Source organism: Gossypium arboreum, chromosome 2 (genome assembly GCF_025698485.1).
Source record: "Gossypium arboreum isolate Shixiya-1 chromosome 2, ASM2569848v2, whole genome shotgun sequence".
NCBI lineage: Eukaryota > Viridiplantae > Streptophyta > Magnoliopsida > Malvales > Malvaceae > Gossypium > Gossypium arboreum.
In genome coordinates, this window is record NC_069071.1 from 20051422 (window position 1) to 20071891 (window position 20470).

Genomic DNA, 20470 nt, shown 5'->3' on the forward strand with positions numbered 1-20470 from the left:
ATATGCCATTAATTTCAATCTCAGCATCTTTTCAGATAAATTTAAGATCTCAAAAACCTTCGTATATACATCTCTCAATCAGTAGTTCAGTATTTTACAGTACATATCCAATTCTTGGTCGATTTCACATGAATAGTGGTCGTTAGTCTACTCAACTCTTCTCAATCATACCAGCGATTGTCCATAATACTTTCTGTTACATATTTTGGACTTCAACGTTCATCAAAATTCACCATTTTTCACCAAATCATAAATTTAATAGTTTCGAAACTTTAAAAATCATCGGTATCACTGTAATAATCACTTAAACAACTTCTATGATAATCAGGATTTGATAATCTAAATACATACGTATGTCACAAGCATACCATCTACTATTCAAAACGAGTCTTGATTAATAACTTGTAACATTCTCAAACCACTAATCTCGACAATTCTCAAATCATTTCTATACCAACAACGATGATTTGTAATTCTTCAAATGTATCAACGGGCTTAACAAAGCTCCTAGATCATACTGTTCTTTCATGCTTAGGTATGCGAGTCAATGATGAATAACGTTAGATCGTGATTTTAAACATGTCCCTAGTAAATTTCTATCTACATATTTATTCTTATTGAGCTTTCTCAGATGCATTCTTTCGGTTCATTCGTTTCATTGCACAAGTGACTATACACATAGTTCATCATCAATCTTCAACTTACTCAATTTCAATCATCAAATAGACAAAATTGTGTACGACATTAAGCATCCTAGCTGATAATACCATCTGAAAAATCTGAACACACATCTGAAAGTTCTCGCTATGTATCAACTATGTAATCTTATACTCATCAAATTGCACATAGATTATCTTGCATCCATAGTCACCAGTCTTCATCATATTGCAACTCAATCAAATTTCTTTCAACATCTTTCATAGCGACATCATTTACAAATTAAAATTCAAACGTAACATACAATATCTTAAAAGTCTCATTATTAAGATTAACTTTTAAATCATTACAAAAATTAACTCAATTTAATTTCTCAAATATATTTACATTCAAATTAAATAACAAATGATAAGCATCATACAAATCACTATCAAAAATTACCCGGTATACTAATCATTCATTCGAACATAATCCAAATCTCATAACTTCCAAAATCTCAACATCTCTAAACTCGGCATATCATTACCATAGTTTCATACACTGTTATTATAAATTCAATTATATAACTGATCTTAAACTATAAAACGATAATTCAAACATTCACCTGATTCAATGACATAATAATTGCATTTAACACAACACACAATACTCAAATTCTTATGTATCTTAATCCTCATGTATATATATATTTCTAACTTTTAAAAGTTAACGATTTATAAATCATCTCAATTCTCATCTATTCTTACAAGTTCTATCACTCTTATACTATGTTATTAACTCAAGACAATGACTTTTACTTCAATCTTCCAAATGTACACATGGCAATAAATATACAACTCCATATATCTAAAATCATTAGATTCATATATCATAGCTATAATATAATATTCCTTTAGTCAAAGTTATTATTTTGAAATCCTATAAATAAATCCAAATAACATTATGATATTAAAGTTTCAATAATATACTAACAATGCAATTAAATCTTTCAAAGTCTCATCAAATTCGATTATACAATATCAATGCTTTTCTTGGTACTTATGTAATTCTACTTTATATTTATGACTTATATACTAATAGCACATTATAAATTCGATGTTACTAAGTTATTAGCATAATATCATCAATTATATGAAAAAGATAATACCATCAATTTATTTAATTCATATAGTAAAATCAACTTAACAATTTAACTTTACATTATAAGTACTAATTGTTCCAATACTATATACATATTTCACTAATACTATAATCTAAATTAAGTCATTAACATCATCTATATCCTAGAACCACTAAACCATAGTCGATACCAATAAAATGTAACACTAACCTTTCCATATGATTACGAATTTACCAACAAATACTTAACTAAAGTTCATAATTACTTCCATCATTATATTCTAAATTCTTTTAATACTATAATCCATTTAACTTGATTTTATTCAATGGCAACATATTAATCATTATCAAGTTCAATCAAAATATTCATTATTTCATTAACACCAATCATACATAATTATATTGACAAACCAACCATTATGCTAATTAGTTAAAACTAACATCAAATACACATCGTAGTTAAATTATAAAATCCAATCAAATCATCAAAATATATATCAAAATTAAATTACTCTAATCCTAAAAATTATGTTACTTTATATGTAAAATATCTTCATTAACATTATATTATAAGCATACACATTTTATAGTTATTACTTAACAATCAAATCTTTTTAAATTTAACATATTCACTTTAAATTATTAAAGTTAAAAAACATAATACCTTCTTCAAATTTCTACTTGACACTAATAAGAGTACAATATTGCAACTATTTATATTGACAATGTACCATAACAAATATGTTAAAAAACCTTAATAATAACATAAAAACCAAATAATAACTCATAATCATAACATAATATCCTCATTAATAAATATTAATAAAACATAATGCACAAATCATTTCATCCAACCATAGAATACTAAATTTCTTATCATTTTGTTCAATCTATTTGCCTAAACAATAAATACCAAAACAACCAATTATAGATCCTTTCCCAAACATGACAAGATACAATAAATTTTAATCATATCATCTCAATTCATTTTTATTAAGTTCTCTATTCTTCTTTCACATATTATCATATTTCTACTTAGTTATAACGACATTTCTTTAAACCAAATCATTGAATTTTCTATGTAACATACTAATCTGGACCATATTGCACTAATTCTAATAGGACCTTTACTCGTTTGACTAAGCAATTCTTTTCAAATAACATTGTAATTTAAATGATAAATATAAATATTAAATAGATTCTTTTTTCACTTATATTTATTAAAATTAATCAACCTTAAATTTAAGACTTACCTTAATGTAAAAAATTACTCCAATGTCTACTAAGTTTCTCTATTACCTATGAATTCTTTGAATTCAATATTACATAAACTTTAATTATTTGTAGAACTTATATTAAATTTAATATTCTATTCCAAATTCCTTCAAATACAGTAAAACCTTAAAATTTTAATCCATAGGCATATGACCTCAATAACTATTAAGAATTTTCCTAATACAATCATAATCAATTTTCAACTTTAGCATATTCCCTTTATATAAAGATTAAATAAATCAAAATATGACAATATCGAACAAATTAAATTAATTCCTATGAATCTTAAGACTATACTCAAATTTCAACTTTAACTTTTAACCTATTGTATTTTTTTATCTTACTAAAATGACTCCATTGTATTTACATTATCCATATACAAACTAATTCTAAATCAAATTCTTATATCTCAAATCTCTAGCCATATCAGAACATTTGTAATCACAAGGAAAATATCATAACAAAACTTCAATTAATATATAATCGATGACAGTGATATAACAATTGCAAAATCTTATAATTATCCCTTATCATACAATCTGAAAATAACTCTAATAACCTAATACGGAATCTAACCCCATAAGTCATTTGTGACATTACCAATTATGACCAATTTAACAATACATAAACAATAACAATTAAACTCTTACTGAAAAAATGGATTTTTGGTAATTTCCTTTCTACTTGTTAATACCTTTTGAATGAAATAACTCTTCATTCATCTTATCATCCACATTCTCTTTTAATTCATTTTTAGAATATTAAATTATTAATGTCTAAAATTTATGACATATCAATTTCTGGCACATTATACATATGCGTAAATTGATCAAACTCATTTTTAAACATACTAATACCATATTTAAATTACCTGATCACATTTTAAATGTTTCAATATCGTTCATAAATTCAACTTAACAAATTAGTTAAACTACACTACAATCATGAACAAATACTTTGAAATTATTATAAACTTTGCATAACCACTTTCACTAGGTCTATTGAATTCATTCCCAATAGATTTTCAAACTTACACTACATGGTATTAACTTCATAAGTCTCAATTCCAGTAGTTCATAACCTTTAATCCACATACTTCAAATGGATTTTCTATTTAATCATACTCAGTATTCAAATAACCGATCTTATAAATTTCATTAACACTCGTCATAATTAATGCTGTCAACTTAGATTTTCTCCGATAAATCAGGCTAATTCCCTACGCCAGACTATCAAGTTCAAATTAGACATTACCAACCGTTTTAATAGTCTTTTCTTAACCATATGACTTGACCGATTCATGCATTTACGGTTACTTTTTCTCATCTTATTAACAACCAAAATTTTCTTCAATAATCAGTCCAAAACAAGGCACAATTACAAACTCGTAAGTCCATTTTTGGTCAATTAAATATGTGCGAATAATCAAAGGATCTTTCATACAAAATCTAGATCAATTCTGAACATTCATGTAGTTTTACACCGATAACTCTGCGAAGTGTTAATCAATCTTGGTACAATCTTGAATTCTTCAAATATCGCTGTAAATCTCGACTCATCGCAATTGAAAAGGCTCGAATGACAATTTGAACATTTAATACCCAATTATCGGAAAATCTTACTTAAATAAGGATACGATCTATCACTACTGTTTCTCTCGTCACGTACATTCATCACTTCTATCCCATTACCATGGAAATCTATATCGATAATTTGAGAACTGTTTTTTCACTCATCAAACACTTAACATGTTGTTTCAGCACCAAATTTCAAGTGTACATTAGTAAACTACGATACCACATCATATATAGCCTGTAAATCATAAACTAGTTCAATCATGAAAATAACAATTGAACGTCAAGCAATCCTTAGAATTAAACCATCACATTAACATCAATCGTTACAAAATTCTGCAACTACGATTCAAGATTGAGATCAATAAGGTAGTGGCTTTTACAGACTTTGATAAGGTTAACATTGCTCAAAGAATAGCGCTACTATAAGCTCGCAACAGTACCTTCCGTGATATCATCGAGTCATAACTTTCACATTCAACAACCTTTTCGCAAATATCTTGATCTCAAATTTTACTTTAGCGATAATATGAACCATCTTAAACAAGTGTCCCTATTTTAACAATCCTATGTCGCTAATCAGTATGTCGATATTTTCCATGCCATTCTAATGTCTCGAAGATCTGACCTCTTGCTCTATACACCACAACTCTATAAATCTTTATCGTTTTACGATTTCTGACTTATTAACAGTTTTTCAATTCGTCAATTTCCGATCATTTTTCACCTTCAAACTCACTTTAATATTTTCTTTACCATATCAACTCTTTCAAACCTCGTATAACATTTCAAATCTAACTTCATCATCCTGAGCTTGATATTCAAATTTCTGTGGAAACTTAATCATACGATCAGTCCCCAAAATACCTCCTAATCGATTTTAAATTTTACATAAGTGTCTTAACATCTAATACAATCTAAAGCTCATGTTGGATTCACCGGTTAAATAAATGTTCTAAAAAAACAAAACTAATATTGCGAAATTCAGTCATAAGCATAAAACCGATGGGTTATAGCCAACGGCTTCACAAATGATGGCCTATTCCAAGCTTTAGTAATCTCATGCATATAATAACCGATCATTTTTTAAAATCGATGTTCTTTAAGTGGTAACAATCATATAGCTAGTATTTAACTTTTTGCCCTTCAATTGGGTCATTCCTCATGGGTCAATCTTTTTCCCGAAAATTCACTCAAGTACTCGTAGCAAGCTTTCCATTCCTTACATTAACTAATTTGCATACATATAATCAATTGCATGTACGTAAATTACCAAACTTCTAAAATGTAATCCGAAACTCTAAAACTTTAATACTTCACAATCATGTATATTTTCGCTATTCTATCAAATATCAATAATTCAACCCTTTAATATTCAGATCATCTAAGATATTATTCGCATCTTTATCATTCATCGACTATTCATTTAACACAAATCAAATGTTCTTTTAACTACACTATACTAACCATCATACAAATAAAACAAATTACAACGTAAACATAAACGTAAAAATCTAATTATTAAGGATTTATCACATTTGTAAATTCAATAAAGATTAACTAATTAAATAAAATCAACAAATAAGCTGATTAAACTACATAATATAATAATAAGCATAATAAATAAATCAAAAAAAAATACGTATAAATCAGAAGTCCTCTGCAGTAAGCATGAACAAAAGTTCAACATATATAAAAGTCTCAGACTAACCTACTCAAATACTAATCAGTATTTAATATTACCTTGATTCATTTCCATAAATCAACTAAGAAACTTAAGCAAATATTACATGAACTTACAATTACATTCCTTCCAATAGAATCATTTTTTGATTTACCCATAGCAACAATATAATCAGTTTTATGTTATTAATAAATTCCTCTCTCATTTATACATTCCAAACTTTTTAGAATTTAAGTTTTTACTGATCATTTAAATTATCAAATCAGCTTTCCTTCAATTTCTTAAGTTCAACTATGTTCAAATTTTTTTTCTAAAATCCCTATTTTAAATCTTCTAACTTTCTAAATTTACCATGGAATTTCATATAATTACAATTCCTCTAGATTGGGTTCCATTTACTAATCAAAACAATAATTTCGACCGTCAAGTCATCACACTATCAAATACTAACATTAAGGCATGTATAGTTAGATTCATACGCTTATGGTAGTCCTAGAACCGACTAAACCATAGCTCGATACTAATAAATGTAACACCCTTAACCCGCTTTCCATCATCGGAACGAGTTACGAGATATTACCGAATCAAATACTTAATCGTAAAGTTTCTATGAGATTACTTCCATCATCTTCATTTCGTTAAATTCATCTTTAATATCGCATAATCCATTTTACCACTCTATACGATTCTTATTCATATATGGCCAGCACACATAATTAATCATTATCAAGTTCAATCAAAATCATTACATGAGTTTATATCATATAACAACCATATCATACGATAGCATGTTATATTCAGACATAACCGAACGATCCATTATGCTAATTCAGTTTAAAAACTAACATCATATACAACAGCCACATCGTAGTTAATCACTTATATAAACATGTCCTAATCAAATCACTCAAAAATATATAGTCAAGATTTTAATAGCATTTTCAATCCCTCAAACATATGTATAATTTATATATACATATATATCATTCATTAAAAGCATTAAACATTAAAGGCAACACAAGTTATAGTATGATTAACTATAACCAAATCCAAACTTAACATTTAAGCCATATTCACATGGCTAAAAGTATACATAACAAAGTTCAAACAAAACATAATAGCCTATACATGCCGAAATGTTCTCTTAGACCAACTAAGAAGAGGGTACCAAAATATTGCAAGCTAGTGTGATGACTTCGACGATGGTCCCGAGTACACAAAATGGATCAAAGAAACCTAAATAAGTAACAAGTAAACACACCAAATGAGTATATAACTCAGTAAGTCATAAGCATTACACTACCGTCCATTAATAAAAGATCATAAGAGAAAACAAATAATGCAAAATCAATTACTCCAACCATACCGAACTATGCTATAATTTCTTAGATTTTCGGTTCAATCTCATGCCAAGTCCTACAATCAAATCAAATACCAAAACAACCCAATTGATTTAGATCCATTTCTCAAAGCATGGAACAATGATGCACTAGATAAATTTATACATACACAAAGACATGTCTCAAATTCGATATTTTAGTTAATAGTTCTATCACTTCGCTCTTTCATGCACATTTTATATTATCAACTGAATTTGCACACATAGTGCTTATTACACTCGCACACATAGTACCATAGTAAACCGCACACATAGTGCATTGGATTTTTTTTCTCATGCTTCAACATCCAAATCGGCACACATAGTGCCACTTAATTCCGCACACATAGTGCCATATGTTAACTCGTTATGCTAAGGCAATTTACTTAATTCAAATAGCACATATGGTCACATTAATAAATAGGAAAATCACTCAAAAAGAATACCTATCAAAAGGAATTCTTTTATGATTCACTAGTATTATTTATATACAAACTAATCAACCTTACAAAAATGCTTAAGGACTTACCTTATATTGATGAAAATGATTCCCAATCGACTACTCAATTGTCTTTGCTTTGCCCTTGTTTGATTCTCCCCCTTTGATTTCTTGATCTAGAATAAATACATTTAGTAGTTTAATTACCTTGTTGGATACTTATATGTATAATTTAATGATTTTCACTTCATTTCACAACTATCCTTGTTCAAAACATTAAAACCTTAACTAATGTTCGATTAATGCTTCAAGGCCGAATGTACTACCACTACTAAGATAACTTAATCTCAAGTAATTTAATTCTAATATACAAAATCATGAATCAACTCAACCTTATAAGCCAATATTACTCCTTTAGTCGATTATAGAGAGTTAAAATAATATCACAAACATATACACCTATATGGCGAATATACCAAATTAAATTTAACATTACCTATGTAATTACCTATAAGTTCTTATACTTCAAATTTCATACATTTAACCTTTTAATGCCTATTAATCATTTTTTTTATCTTAACCTAAAATGGCAACTCCCATACTCGATATTTCAACCGAATTATCCATATCACCAAGACTAAAATTCGCACCTTAAACTTCATACATTCTTATTATGACCTTCATAATTCATTCGGCCCTATCAAAGAACCATTTAACATACAAGGAAAATAATCATAGAGAAAGAAATTAACATTCCAATTAGACTCAATATAATCGAATGTACAAGGTGCTACTAAACTAATTCAAAAATCTTCATTCCATACTATCATCCCCCTTTTATTCCATACAACATGAAAATAACCTCTAATTCTAACACTTAGATTCACGGCATGATGCCTAAACCACCATAAAAGTTTCAGCTTTCTTGACATTACCAAGAGTGCATCCAATTATTAACTTAACATATCATAAAACCAAATCAACAATTCAAAACTTACCTCTTACTAGCTAAAGAAAAATGCAGAATTGCTTTGGGGTAAATTTCCCCTTATTCCTTCATCTTTGTTTCGGCTTTGAGAGAAGAAGAAGAAGATGAACACCCTTTCTCTCTTCTCTTTCTTCTATTATTCATCCCTATCATTTCTTTTTTTTTAATTCATTTTATTAGAATTATTTAAATCATTTGTTAACTTAAAAATTATATTAAATTAGATTTAGTGGAGCATCATCATTTCTTGGCCTACCACTATATATATTATGGGTAAATTGACATGCAAAACCACTCTTTTTAATACATGCACTAATAGACCATTATAAAATTAACCTATCACATTTCTAAAGTGTTTCATATAAGTCCATTTTAATAAATTCACTTAAAAATGACCAAATTAATGCTTGAAACTTTCACACATGCATTTACTCACATCATGAACATAGAATATAACTTTTAATTATTTATAAAACTCTGTTTTTGTGGTCCTGAAACCACTTTCCGACTAGGGTCTAATTAGGACTGTCACAACTCTCCCCCACATAAGGAATTTTCGTCCCCGAAAATCTTACCAGCAAACAAATTAGGATATTGATCCTTCATAGAGTCCTCAAGTTCCCAAGTAGCTTCTTCGACCCCGTGTTTATGCCACAGTACCTTCACTAATGGGATTTTCTTATTTTGCAATTCTCATACTTCACGTGTTAAAATGTGAACCGGTTCTTCTTTGTAACTCAAATCAGATTGAATCTCGATCTCAGGGGATAAAATTAATCGGTATGCGACTGGTCCAACTAATTCGGATATTTCATACGGCCCGATGAATCTCGGACTCAATTTGCCCTTACGGCCAAATCTGAGAACCTTTTTCGAAGGTGAAACTTTAAGAAACACTTTGTCTCCAACCTGATATTTAATGTCTTTTCTTTTTAAATCCGCATATGACTTCTGACGATCCGATGCTACTTTCAGACTTTCACGGATTACTTTTACTTTCTGCTCAGCATCTTTAATTAAATCAACCCCAAAAATTTTACTTTCACTAAGTTCAGTCCAAAACAAGGGTGTACGACATTTACGACCATACAAAGCCTCGTAAGGTGCCATCTTAATGCCTGATTGAAAACTATTGTTGTAAGCGAATTCAATCAAAGGCAAATACCTTTCCCATGAACCACAAAACTCTAGGATACAATATCTCAACATATCTTCGAGTATCTGAATTATCCACTCAGATTGACCATCAGTCTGGGGATGAAAAGCGGTGTTAAAATGCAACTTGGTACCCAATGCTTCTTGTAATTTCTTCCAAAATCGCGATGTAAATCTCGGATCTCTATCCGACACAATAGAAATAGGTACTCCATGCAATCAGACAATTTGGGAGACATATAATTCTGCCAATTTATCGAGCGAGAAATCCGTATGAACAAGGATAAAATGAGCAGACTTCGTCAATCTATCAACAATAACCCAGATTGAGTCTTTCTTACTCTGTGTCAACGGTAAGCCAGTTACAAAGTCCATCGTTACTCGATCCCATTTCCATTTGGGTATCATGATCGGCTGAAGTAATCTTGAAGGCACTTGATGTTCTGCTTTCACTTTTCGACATATCAAACACCTTGAAACAAAGTCAGAAATGTCTCGTTTCATGCCAGGCCACCAAAATTGACGTTTCAGATCGTTGTACATTTTTGTACTCCCCGAGTGAACTGACATTCGACTACTATGAGCCTCGCTCAAAATCATTGAAATAAGTTCTGAATTTCTTGGAACACATAATCGAATTTTGAACGTCAAGCAATCATTATCGTTAATTTGAAACTCTGAGTCCACATTTAAAGCACATTCAACTCGTTTAGCAACCAATTCAGTGTCAACTTTCTGGGATTCAAGTATTTGATGGATCAATAATGGTTTGGCCTTTAATTCTGCTACTAGCACATTATCGGATGAAACGGACAGGTGAACATTCATCGCTCTCAAAGCAAATAGCGCTTTACGACTTAAAGCATCGGCAACCACGTTAGCCTTTCCCGGGTGATAATCAATGACGAGTTCATAATCTTTCAACAACTCAAGCCCACGTCTTTGTCGCAGATTCAAATCTCTTTGAGTCATCAAATATTTAAGACTTTTGTGGTCCGAATAAATATGACACCTCTCTCTAAACAAGTAGTGTCACCATATTTTCAAGGCGAATACTATGGCCGCTAATTCAAGATCATGGGTCGGATAGTTTTTCTCATGCGACTTTAATTGTCTCGACGCGTAAGCGACAACTCGACCTTCTTGCATCAATACACAACCTAGCCCAAGCAAGGATGCATCACTGTAAATAACAAACTCTTTACCGGATTCTGGCTGTACTAGCACTGGAGCTTCAGTTAAACAGGTTTTTAATCGATCGAAACTTTCCTGACATTTTTCTGACCATTCAAACTCAACATCTTTTTGAAGTAGTTTTTTCAATGTGTAGCTATTATCGAAAAACTCTTTACAAACCGTCGGTAATAACCAAAGATGTCTCAAAAAGCTCCTAACTTCAGTAACATTCCTTGGAGGCTTCCAATCGAATATGGCCGAAATTTTGTTCGGATCAACTCTAATACCTGATGCGGATACCACGTGCCCCAAAAAGCTAACCTCTCTCAACCAAAACTCGCATTTACTGAATTTTACATATAACTGCTTGTCTCGTAACATCTGTAATACCAATCTCAAATGCTCAAGATGTTCGGGCCATCTCGTGAATAAATCAAGATGTCATCTATAAACACAACCACAAACCGATCCAGATATTGTCTGAAAATTCGATTCATTAAGTCCATAAATACCGCAGGGGCGTTAGTGAGTCCAAACGGCATCACCAAGAACTCGTAGTGACCGTATCTTGTTCCAAAAGCAGTTTTAGGTATGTCTGAGTCTCGAACTCGCAATTGATAATAACCCGATCTCAAATCTATCTTTGAAAATACTGATGCTCCCTTTAGCTGGTCAAACAATTCATCAATACGTGGTAACGGATATTTATTCTTTATTGTTGCTTGGTTCAATTGACGATAGTCGATGCACATTCTCATGGTTCTATCTTTCTTTTTCACGAATAATACTGGTGCACCCCAAGGTGAGAAACTCGGTCGAGCAAAGCCTCTATCTGTCAACTCTTGTAATCTGCTTTCAATTCTTTCAATTCCGTTGGTGCTATACGACACGGAGCTATCGAGATTGGTGTGGTACCGTACAAGTTCGATGCCAAATTCTCTCTCAAACAGTGGTAATCCCGATAACTCCTCAGAAAAACATTTGAATACTCACAAACCATCGGTATCGATTCAAGTTTCCTTTCCGCCTCTTTGCTATCAAATACGACGCAAGATATGCTTCACACCCTTTCTCACATATCTCGAGCGATCATCGAGGATATTATTATCGGCACTCCTTTAAGTCAAGAGACTCAACTCGACTATCTCATTATTTGCACACCTCAAATCAATAGTGTTTCTTTTGCAACTCACCACCGTGCATCATGTACGGTCAACCAATTCATACCAAGAATAACATCAAATTCATCAAACGGTAAAAGCATCAAATCGGCCGTAAAACAGGAATCTCGGATTATTAGAGGGCATTTCTTACACACTTTGTCAACAAGTACATATCGACTCAAAGGATTTGACACTGAATTATGAACTCAAGAGACTCAACAAGTAGAGTCTTCTTGGATGCTAAAGTCTCACATACATATGAATGAATAGAGCCGGGGTCAATCAATGCAATCACATCAAGATCAAAGAGAGTGAAAGTACCAAAGATAACATCAGAGAGGATGCCTCCTCTCGTGCGAGGATGGCATAAGCTCGCAGGAGCACGAGTCTCAGATCGAACAGCCGTATCAAAAGTCCCTCTCTGACTACCACCCTACCTCCTGAAATTCTCGGTGGTCTACCTCTAGTCATTGTTCCACTAAGTCTTGCACCTTGCATCTTATTTTTCTCATCAAATTTCGTGCAATCTCTAATGAAGTGATCCTTCGAACCGCATCTGTAATAGGCCCTGTTAGTAGACTTACCCCAACATTCACCTACGTGTCGTCTTCCACATTGTGGACATTCAGGTTTTTCTTGGCGATTGTTACCCACACTAGCAACCAAGTAGCTCGAGAGTTCGTTGATGGTTGCTCTCTAATAGAAATTCTGCAATGCCTTCGATTTATTACTATCTTCCTAAACTTCTTTACACCGAGAATGAAGTTTTACCCACGATCTTTTACGAAAGTCTCTAGCTCCAAATTCAAATTCTTCTTTTTCTCCTTTCCAAGTTCTTCGCCTTGCAAGCTCGCTCAACTAGTGTTACAAATTCTTTTATCTCTAAAATACCCACTAGTAGCTTTAAATCTTCATTCAATCTTTCTTCAAATCTTTTACACATGGCAATTTCATCAGCTACACACTCCTGAGCATATTGACTGAGTCTTACAAACTCACATTCGTATTCAGATACTATCATACGGCCTTGCTTAAGTTCCATAAATTCTTTACGCTTTTGATCGATTTAACCGTTGACTAATATACTTTTTTGAAATTCCTTCGAAGAAATCCCAAGTAACTAGTTCCTTCGGACTATAGTAATCAAGGTTCTCCACCAATACTAGGTCGAGTCTCGAACAAAGATATGGCACACTTTAAACACTCATCGTGTGCAAGACACTCATCAAAACCCGGATGGTGTTATCAAGCCAAAACTCGCCCTTTCAAAGATCATCGTAGCTATGGCTCGTAATTCCTCGGCCCGCTTCCTAATCAAATCTTATAGGATCAAGAATTGATGGTACTATAGGCACCGAGGCGGATTATTTAAATTCGGAATGGTTGAGCAAGGTTAGTTCGGGCATATTAATGCGACCCACTCATTCATCATGGTAAAGAAGGCTTGTTTTGCCCCATCATCTTGATTATTCGCGATGATTGAGGCTCAACAAAGTGTCCCTTATGTGAGGAGCAAATGCTACACTTTCAACGTCATCCGCTAAGGTTCCTCTAGATTGGGTTCCATTTACTAATCAAAACAATAATTTCGACCGTCAAGTCATCACACTATCAAATACTAACATTAAGGCATGTATAGCTAGATTCATACGCTATGGTAGTCCTAGAACCGACTAAACCATAGCTCTGATACCAATAAAATGTAACACCCTTAACCCGTTTCCATCACTGGAACGAGTTACGAGATATTACCGAATCAAATACTTAATCGTAAAGTTTCTATGAGATTACTTCCATCATCTTCATTTCGTTAAATTCATCTTTAATATCGCATAATCCATTTTTACCACTCTATACGATTCTTATTCATATATGGCCAGCACACATAATTAATCATTATCAAGTTCAATCAAAATCATTACATGAGTTTATATCATATAACAACCATATCATACGATAGCATGTTATATTCAGACATAACCGAACGATCCATTATGCTAATTCAGTTTAAAAACTAACATCATATACAACAGCCACATCGTAGTTAATCACTTATATAAACATGTCCTAATCAAATCACTCAAAAATATATAGTCAAGATTTTAATAGCATTTTCAATCCCTCAAACATATGTATAATTTATATATACATATATATCATTCATTAAAAGCATTAAACATTAAAGGCAACACAAGTTATAGTATGATTAACTATAACCAAATCCAAACTTAACATTTAAGCCATATTCACATGGCTAAAAGTATACATAACAAAGTTCAAACAAAAACATAATAGCCTATACATGCCGAAATGTTCTCTTAGACCAACTAAGAAGAGGGTACCAAAATATTGCAAGCTAGTGTGATGACTTCGACGATGGTCCCGAGTACACAAAATGGATCAAAGAAACCTAAATAAGTAACAAGTAAACACACCAAATGAGTATATAACTCAGTAAGTCATAAGCATTACACTACCGTCCATTAATAAAAGATCATAAAAGAAAACAAATAATGCAAAATCAATTACTCCAACCATACCGAACTATGCTATAATTTCTTAGATTTTCGGTTCAATCTCATGCCAAGTCCTACAATCAAATCAAATACCAAAACAACCCAATTGATTTAGATCCATTTCCTCAAAGCATGGAACAATGATGCACTAGATAAATTTATACATACACAGCACATGTCTCAAATTCGATATTTTAGTTAATAGTTCTATCACTTCGTTCTTTCATGCACATTTTATATTATCAACTGAATTTGCACACATAGTGCTTATTACACTCGCACACATAGTACCATAGTAAACCGCACACATAGTGCATTGGATTTTTTTTCTCATGCTTCAACATCCAAATCGGCACACATAGTGCCACTTAATTCCGCACACATAGTGCCATATGTTAACTCGTTATGCTAAGGCAATTTACTTAATTCAAATAGCACATATGGTCACATTAATAAATAGGAAAATCACTCAAAAAGAATACCTATCAAAAGGAATTCTTTTATGATTCACTAGTATTATTTATATACAAACTAATCAACCTTACAAAAATGCTTAAGGACTTACCTTATATTGGATGAAAATGATTCCCAATCGACTACTCAATTGTCTTTGCTTTGCCCTTGTTTGATTCTCCCTTTGATTTCTTGATCTAGAATAAATACATTTAGTAGTTTAATTACCTTGTTGGATACTTATATGTATAATTTAATGATTTTCACTTCATTTCACAACTATCCTTGTTCAAAACATTAAAACCTTAACTAATGTTCGATTAATGCTTCAAGGCCGAATGTACTACCACTACTAAGATAACTTAATCTCAAGTAATTTAATTCTAATATACAAAATCATGAATCAACTCAACCTTATAAGCCAATATTACTCCTTTAGTCGATTATAGAGAGTTAAAATAATATCACAAACATATACACCTATATGGCGAATATACCAAATTAAATTTAACATTACCTATGTAATTACCTATAAGTTCTTATACTTCAAATTTCATACATTTAACCTTTTAATGCCTATTAATCATTTTTTTTATCTTAACCTAAAATGGCAACTCCCATACTCGATATTTCAACCGAATTATCCATATCACCAAGACTAAAATTCGCACCTTAAACTTCATACATTCTTATTATGACCTTCATAATTCATTCGGCCCTATCAAAGAACCATTTAACATACAAGGAAAATAATCATAGAGAAAGAAATTAACATTCCAATTAGACTCAATATAATCGAATGTACAAGGTGCTACTAAACTAATTCAAAAATCTTCATTCCATACTATCATCCCCCTTTTATTCCATACAACATGAAAATAACCTCTAATTCTAACACTTAGATTCACGGCATGATGCCTAAACCACCATAAAAGTTTCAGCTTTCTTGACATTACCAAGAGTGCATCCAATTATTAACTTAACATATCATAAAACCAAATCAACAATTCAAAACTTACCTCTTACTAGCTAAAGAAAAATGCAGAATTGCTTTGGGGTAAATTTCCCCTTATTCCTTCATCTTTGTTTCGGCTTTGAGAGAAGAAGAAGAAGATGAACACCCTTTCTCTCTTCTCTTTCTTCTATTATTCATCCCTATCATTTCTTTTTTTTTAATTCATTTTATTAGAATTATTTAAATCATTTGTTAACTTAAAAATTATATTAAATTAGATTTAGTGGAGCATCATCATTTCTTGGCCGGCCACTATATATATTATGGGTAAATTGACATGCAAAACCACTCTTTTTAATACATGCACTAATAGACCATTATAAAAATTAACCTATCACATTTCTAAAGTGTTTCATATAAGTCCATTTTAATAAATTCACTTAAAAATGACCAAATTAATGCTTGAAACTTTCACACATGCATTTACTCACATCATGAACATAGAATATAACTTTTAATTATTTATAAAACTCTGTTTTTGTGGTCCTGAAACCACTTTCCGACTAGGGTCTAATTAGGACTGTCACAACTCTCCCCCACATAAGGAATTTTCGTCCCCGAAAATCTTACCAGCAAACAAATTAGGATATTGATCCTTCATAGAGTCCTCAAGTTCCCAAGTAGCTTCTTCGACCCGTGTTTATGCCACAAGACCTTCACTAATGGGATTTTCTTATTTTGCAATTCTCATACTTCACGTGTTAAAATGTGAACCGGTTCTTCTTTGTAACTCAAATCAGATTGAATCTCGATCTCAGGGGATAAAATTAATCGGTATGCGACTGGTCCAACTAATTCGGATATTTCATACGGCCCGATGAATCTCGGACTCAATTTGCCCTTACGGCCAACTCTGAGAACCTTTTCCGAAGGTGAAACTTTAAGAAACACTTTGTCTCCAACCTGATATTTAATGTCTTTTCTTTTTAAATCCGCATATGACTTCTGACGATCCGATGCTACTTTCAGACTTTCACGGATTACTTTTACTTTCTGCTCAGCATCTTTAATTAAATCAACCCCAAAAATTTTACTTTCACTAAGTTCACTCCAAAACAAGGGTGTACGACATTTACGACCATACAAAGCCTCGTAAGGTGCCATCTTAATGCCTGATTGAAAACTATTGTTGTAAGCGAATTCAATCAAAGGCAAATACCTTTCCCATGAACCACAAAACTCTAGGATAAAATATCTCAACATATCTTCGAGTATCTGAATTATCCACTCAGATTGACCATCAGTCTGGGGATGAAAAGCGGTGTTAAAATGCAACTTGGTACCCAATGCTTCTTGTAATTTCTTCCAAAATCGCGATGTAAATCTCGGATCTCTATCCGACACAATAGAAATAGGTACTCCATGCAATCAGACAATTTGGGAGACATATAATTCTGCCAATTTATCGAGCGAGAACCGTATGAACAAGGATAAAATGAGCGGACTTCGTCAATCTATCAACAATAACCCAGATTGAGTCTTTCTTACTCGTGTCAACGGTAAGCCGCCATAAAGTCCATCGTTACTCGATCCCATTTCCATTTGGGTATCATGATCGGCTGAAGTAATCTTGAAGGCACTTGATGTTCTGCTTTCACTTGTCGACATATCAAACACCTTGAAACAAAGTCAGAAATGTCTCGTTTCATGCCAGGCCACCAAAATTGACGTTTCAGATCGTTGTACATTTTGTACTCCCGAGTGAACCGACATTCGACTACTATGAGCCTCGCTCAAAATCATTGAAATAAGTTCTGAATTTCTTGGAACACATAATCGAATTTTGAACGTCAAGCAATCATTATCGTTAATTTGAAACTCTGAGTCCACATTTAAAGCACATTCAACTCGTTTAGCAACCAATTCAGTGTCAACTTTCTGGGATTCAAGTATTTGATGGATCAATAATGGTTTGGCCTTTAATTCTGCTACTAGCACATTATCGGATGAAACGGACAGGTGAACATTCATCGCTCTCAAAGCAAATAGCGCTTTACGACTTAAAGCATCGGCAACCACGTTAGCCTTTCCCGGGTGATAATCAATGACGAGTTCATAATCTTTCAACAACTCAAGCCAACGTCTTTGTCGCAGATTCAAATCTCTTTGAGTCATCAAATATTTAAGACTTTTGTGGTCCGAATAAATATGACACCTCTCTCTAAACAAGTAGTGTCACCATATTTTCAAGGCGAATACTATGGCCGCTAATTCAAGATCATGGGTCGGATAGTTTTTCTCATGCGACTTTAATTGTCTCGACGCGTAAGCGACAACTCGACCTTCTTGCATCAATACACAACCTAGCCCAAGCAAGGATGCATCACTGTAAATAACAAACTCTTTACCGGATTCTGGCTGTACTAGCACTGGAGCTTCAGTTAAACAGGTTTTTAATCGATCGAAACTTTCCTGACATTTTTCTGACCATTCAAACTCAACATCTTTTTGAAGTAGTTTTTTCAGCGGTGTAGCTATTATCGAAAAACTCTTTACAAACCGTCGGTAATAACCAGCATGTCTCAAAAAGCTCCTAACTTCAGTAACATTCCTTGGAGGCTTCCAATCGAATATGGCCGAAATTTTGTTCGGATCAACTCTAATACCTGATGCGGATACCACGTGCCCCAAAAAGCTAACCTCTCTCAACCAAAACTCGCATTTACTGAATTTTACATATAACTGCTTGTCTCGTAACATCTGTAATACCAATCTCAAATGCTCAGCATGTTCAGTTTCATCTCGTGAATAAATCAAGATGTCATCTATAAACACAACCACAAACCGATCCAGATATTGTCTGAAAATTCGATTCATTAAGTCCATAAATACCGCAGGGGCGTTAGTGAGTCCAAACGGCATCACCAAGAACTCGTAGTGACCGTATCTTGTTCCAAAAGCAGTTTTAGGTATGTCTGAGTCTCGAACTCGCAATTGATAATAACCCGATCTCAAATCTATCTTTGAAAATACTGATGCTCCCTTTAGCTGGTCAAACAATTCATCAATACGTGGTAACGGATATTTATTCTTTATTGTTGCTTGGTTCAATTGACGATAGTCGATGCACATTCTCATGGTTCTATCTTTCTTTTTCACGAATAATACTGGTGCACCCCAAGGTGAGAAACTCGGTCGAGCAAAGCCTCTATCTGTCAACTCTTGTAACTGCGTTTTCAATTCTTTCAATTCCGTTGGTGCTATACGATACGGAGCTATCGAGATTGGTGTGGTACCAGGTACAAGTTCGATGCCAAATTCTCTCTCAAACAGGTGGTAATCCCGATAACTCCTCAGGAAAAACATTTGAATACTCACAAACCACTGGTACTGATTCAAGTTTCCTTTCCGCCTCTTTGCTATCAAATACGTACGCAAGATATGCTTCACACCCCTTTCTCACATATCTCTGAGCGATCATCGAGGATATTATTGCTGGCACTCCCTTTAAGTCAGTAGACTCAACTCAGACTATCTCATTATTTGCACACCTCAAATCAATAGTGTTTCTTTTGCAACTCACCACTGCATCATGTACGGTCAACCAATTCATACCAAGAATAACATCAAATTCATCAAACGGTAAAAGCATCAAATCGGCCGTAAAACAGGAATCTCGGATTATTAGAGGGCATTTCTTACACACTTTGTCAACAAGTACATATCGACTCAAAGGATTTGACACTCGAATTATGAACTCAGTAGACTCAACAAGTAGAGTCTTACTGGATGCTAAAGTCTCACATACATATGAATGAATAGAGCCAGGGTCAATCAATGCAATCACATCAGTATCAAAGAGAGTGAAAGTACCAGTGATAACATCAGGAGAGGATGCCTCCTCTCGTGCGAGGATGGCATAAGCTCTGGCAGGAGCA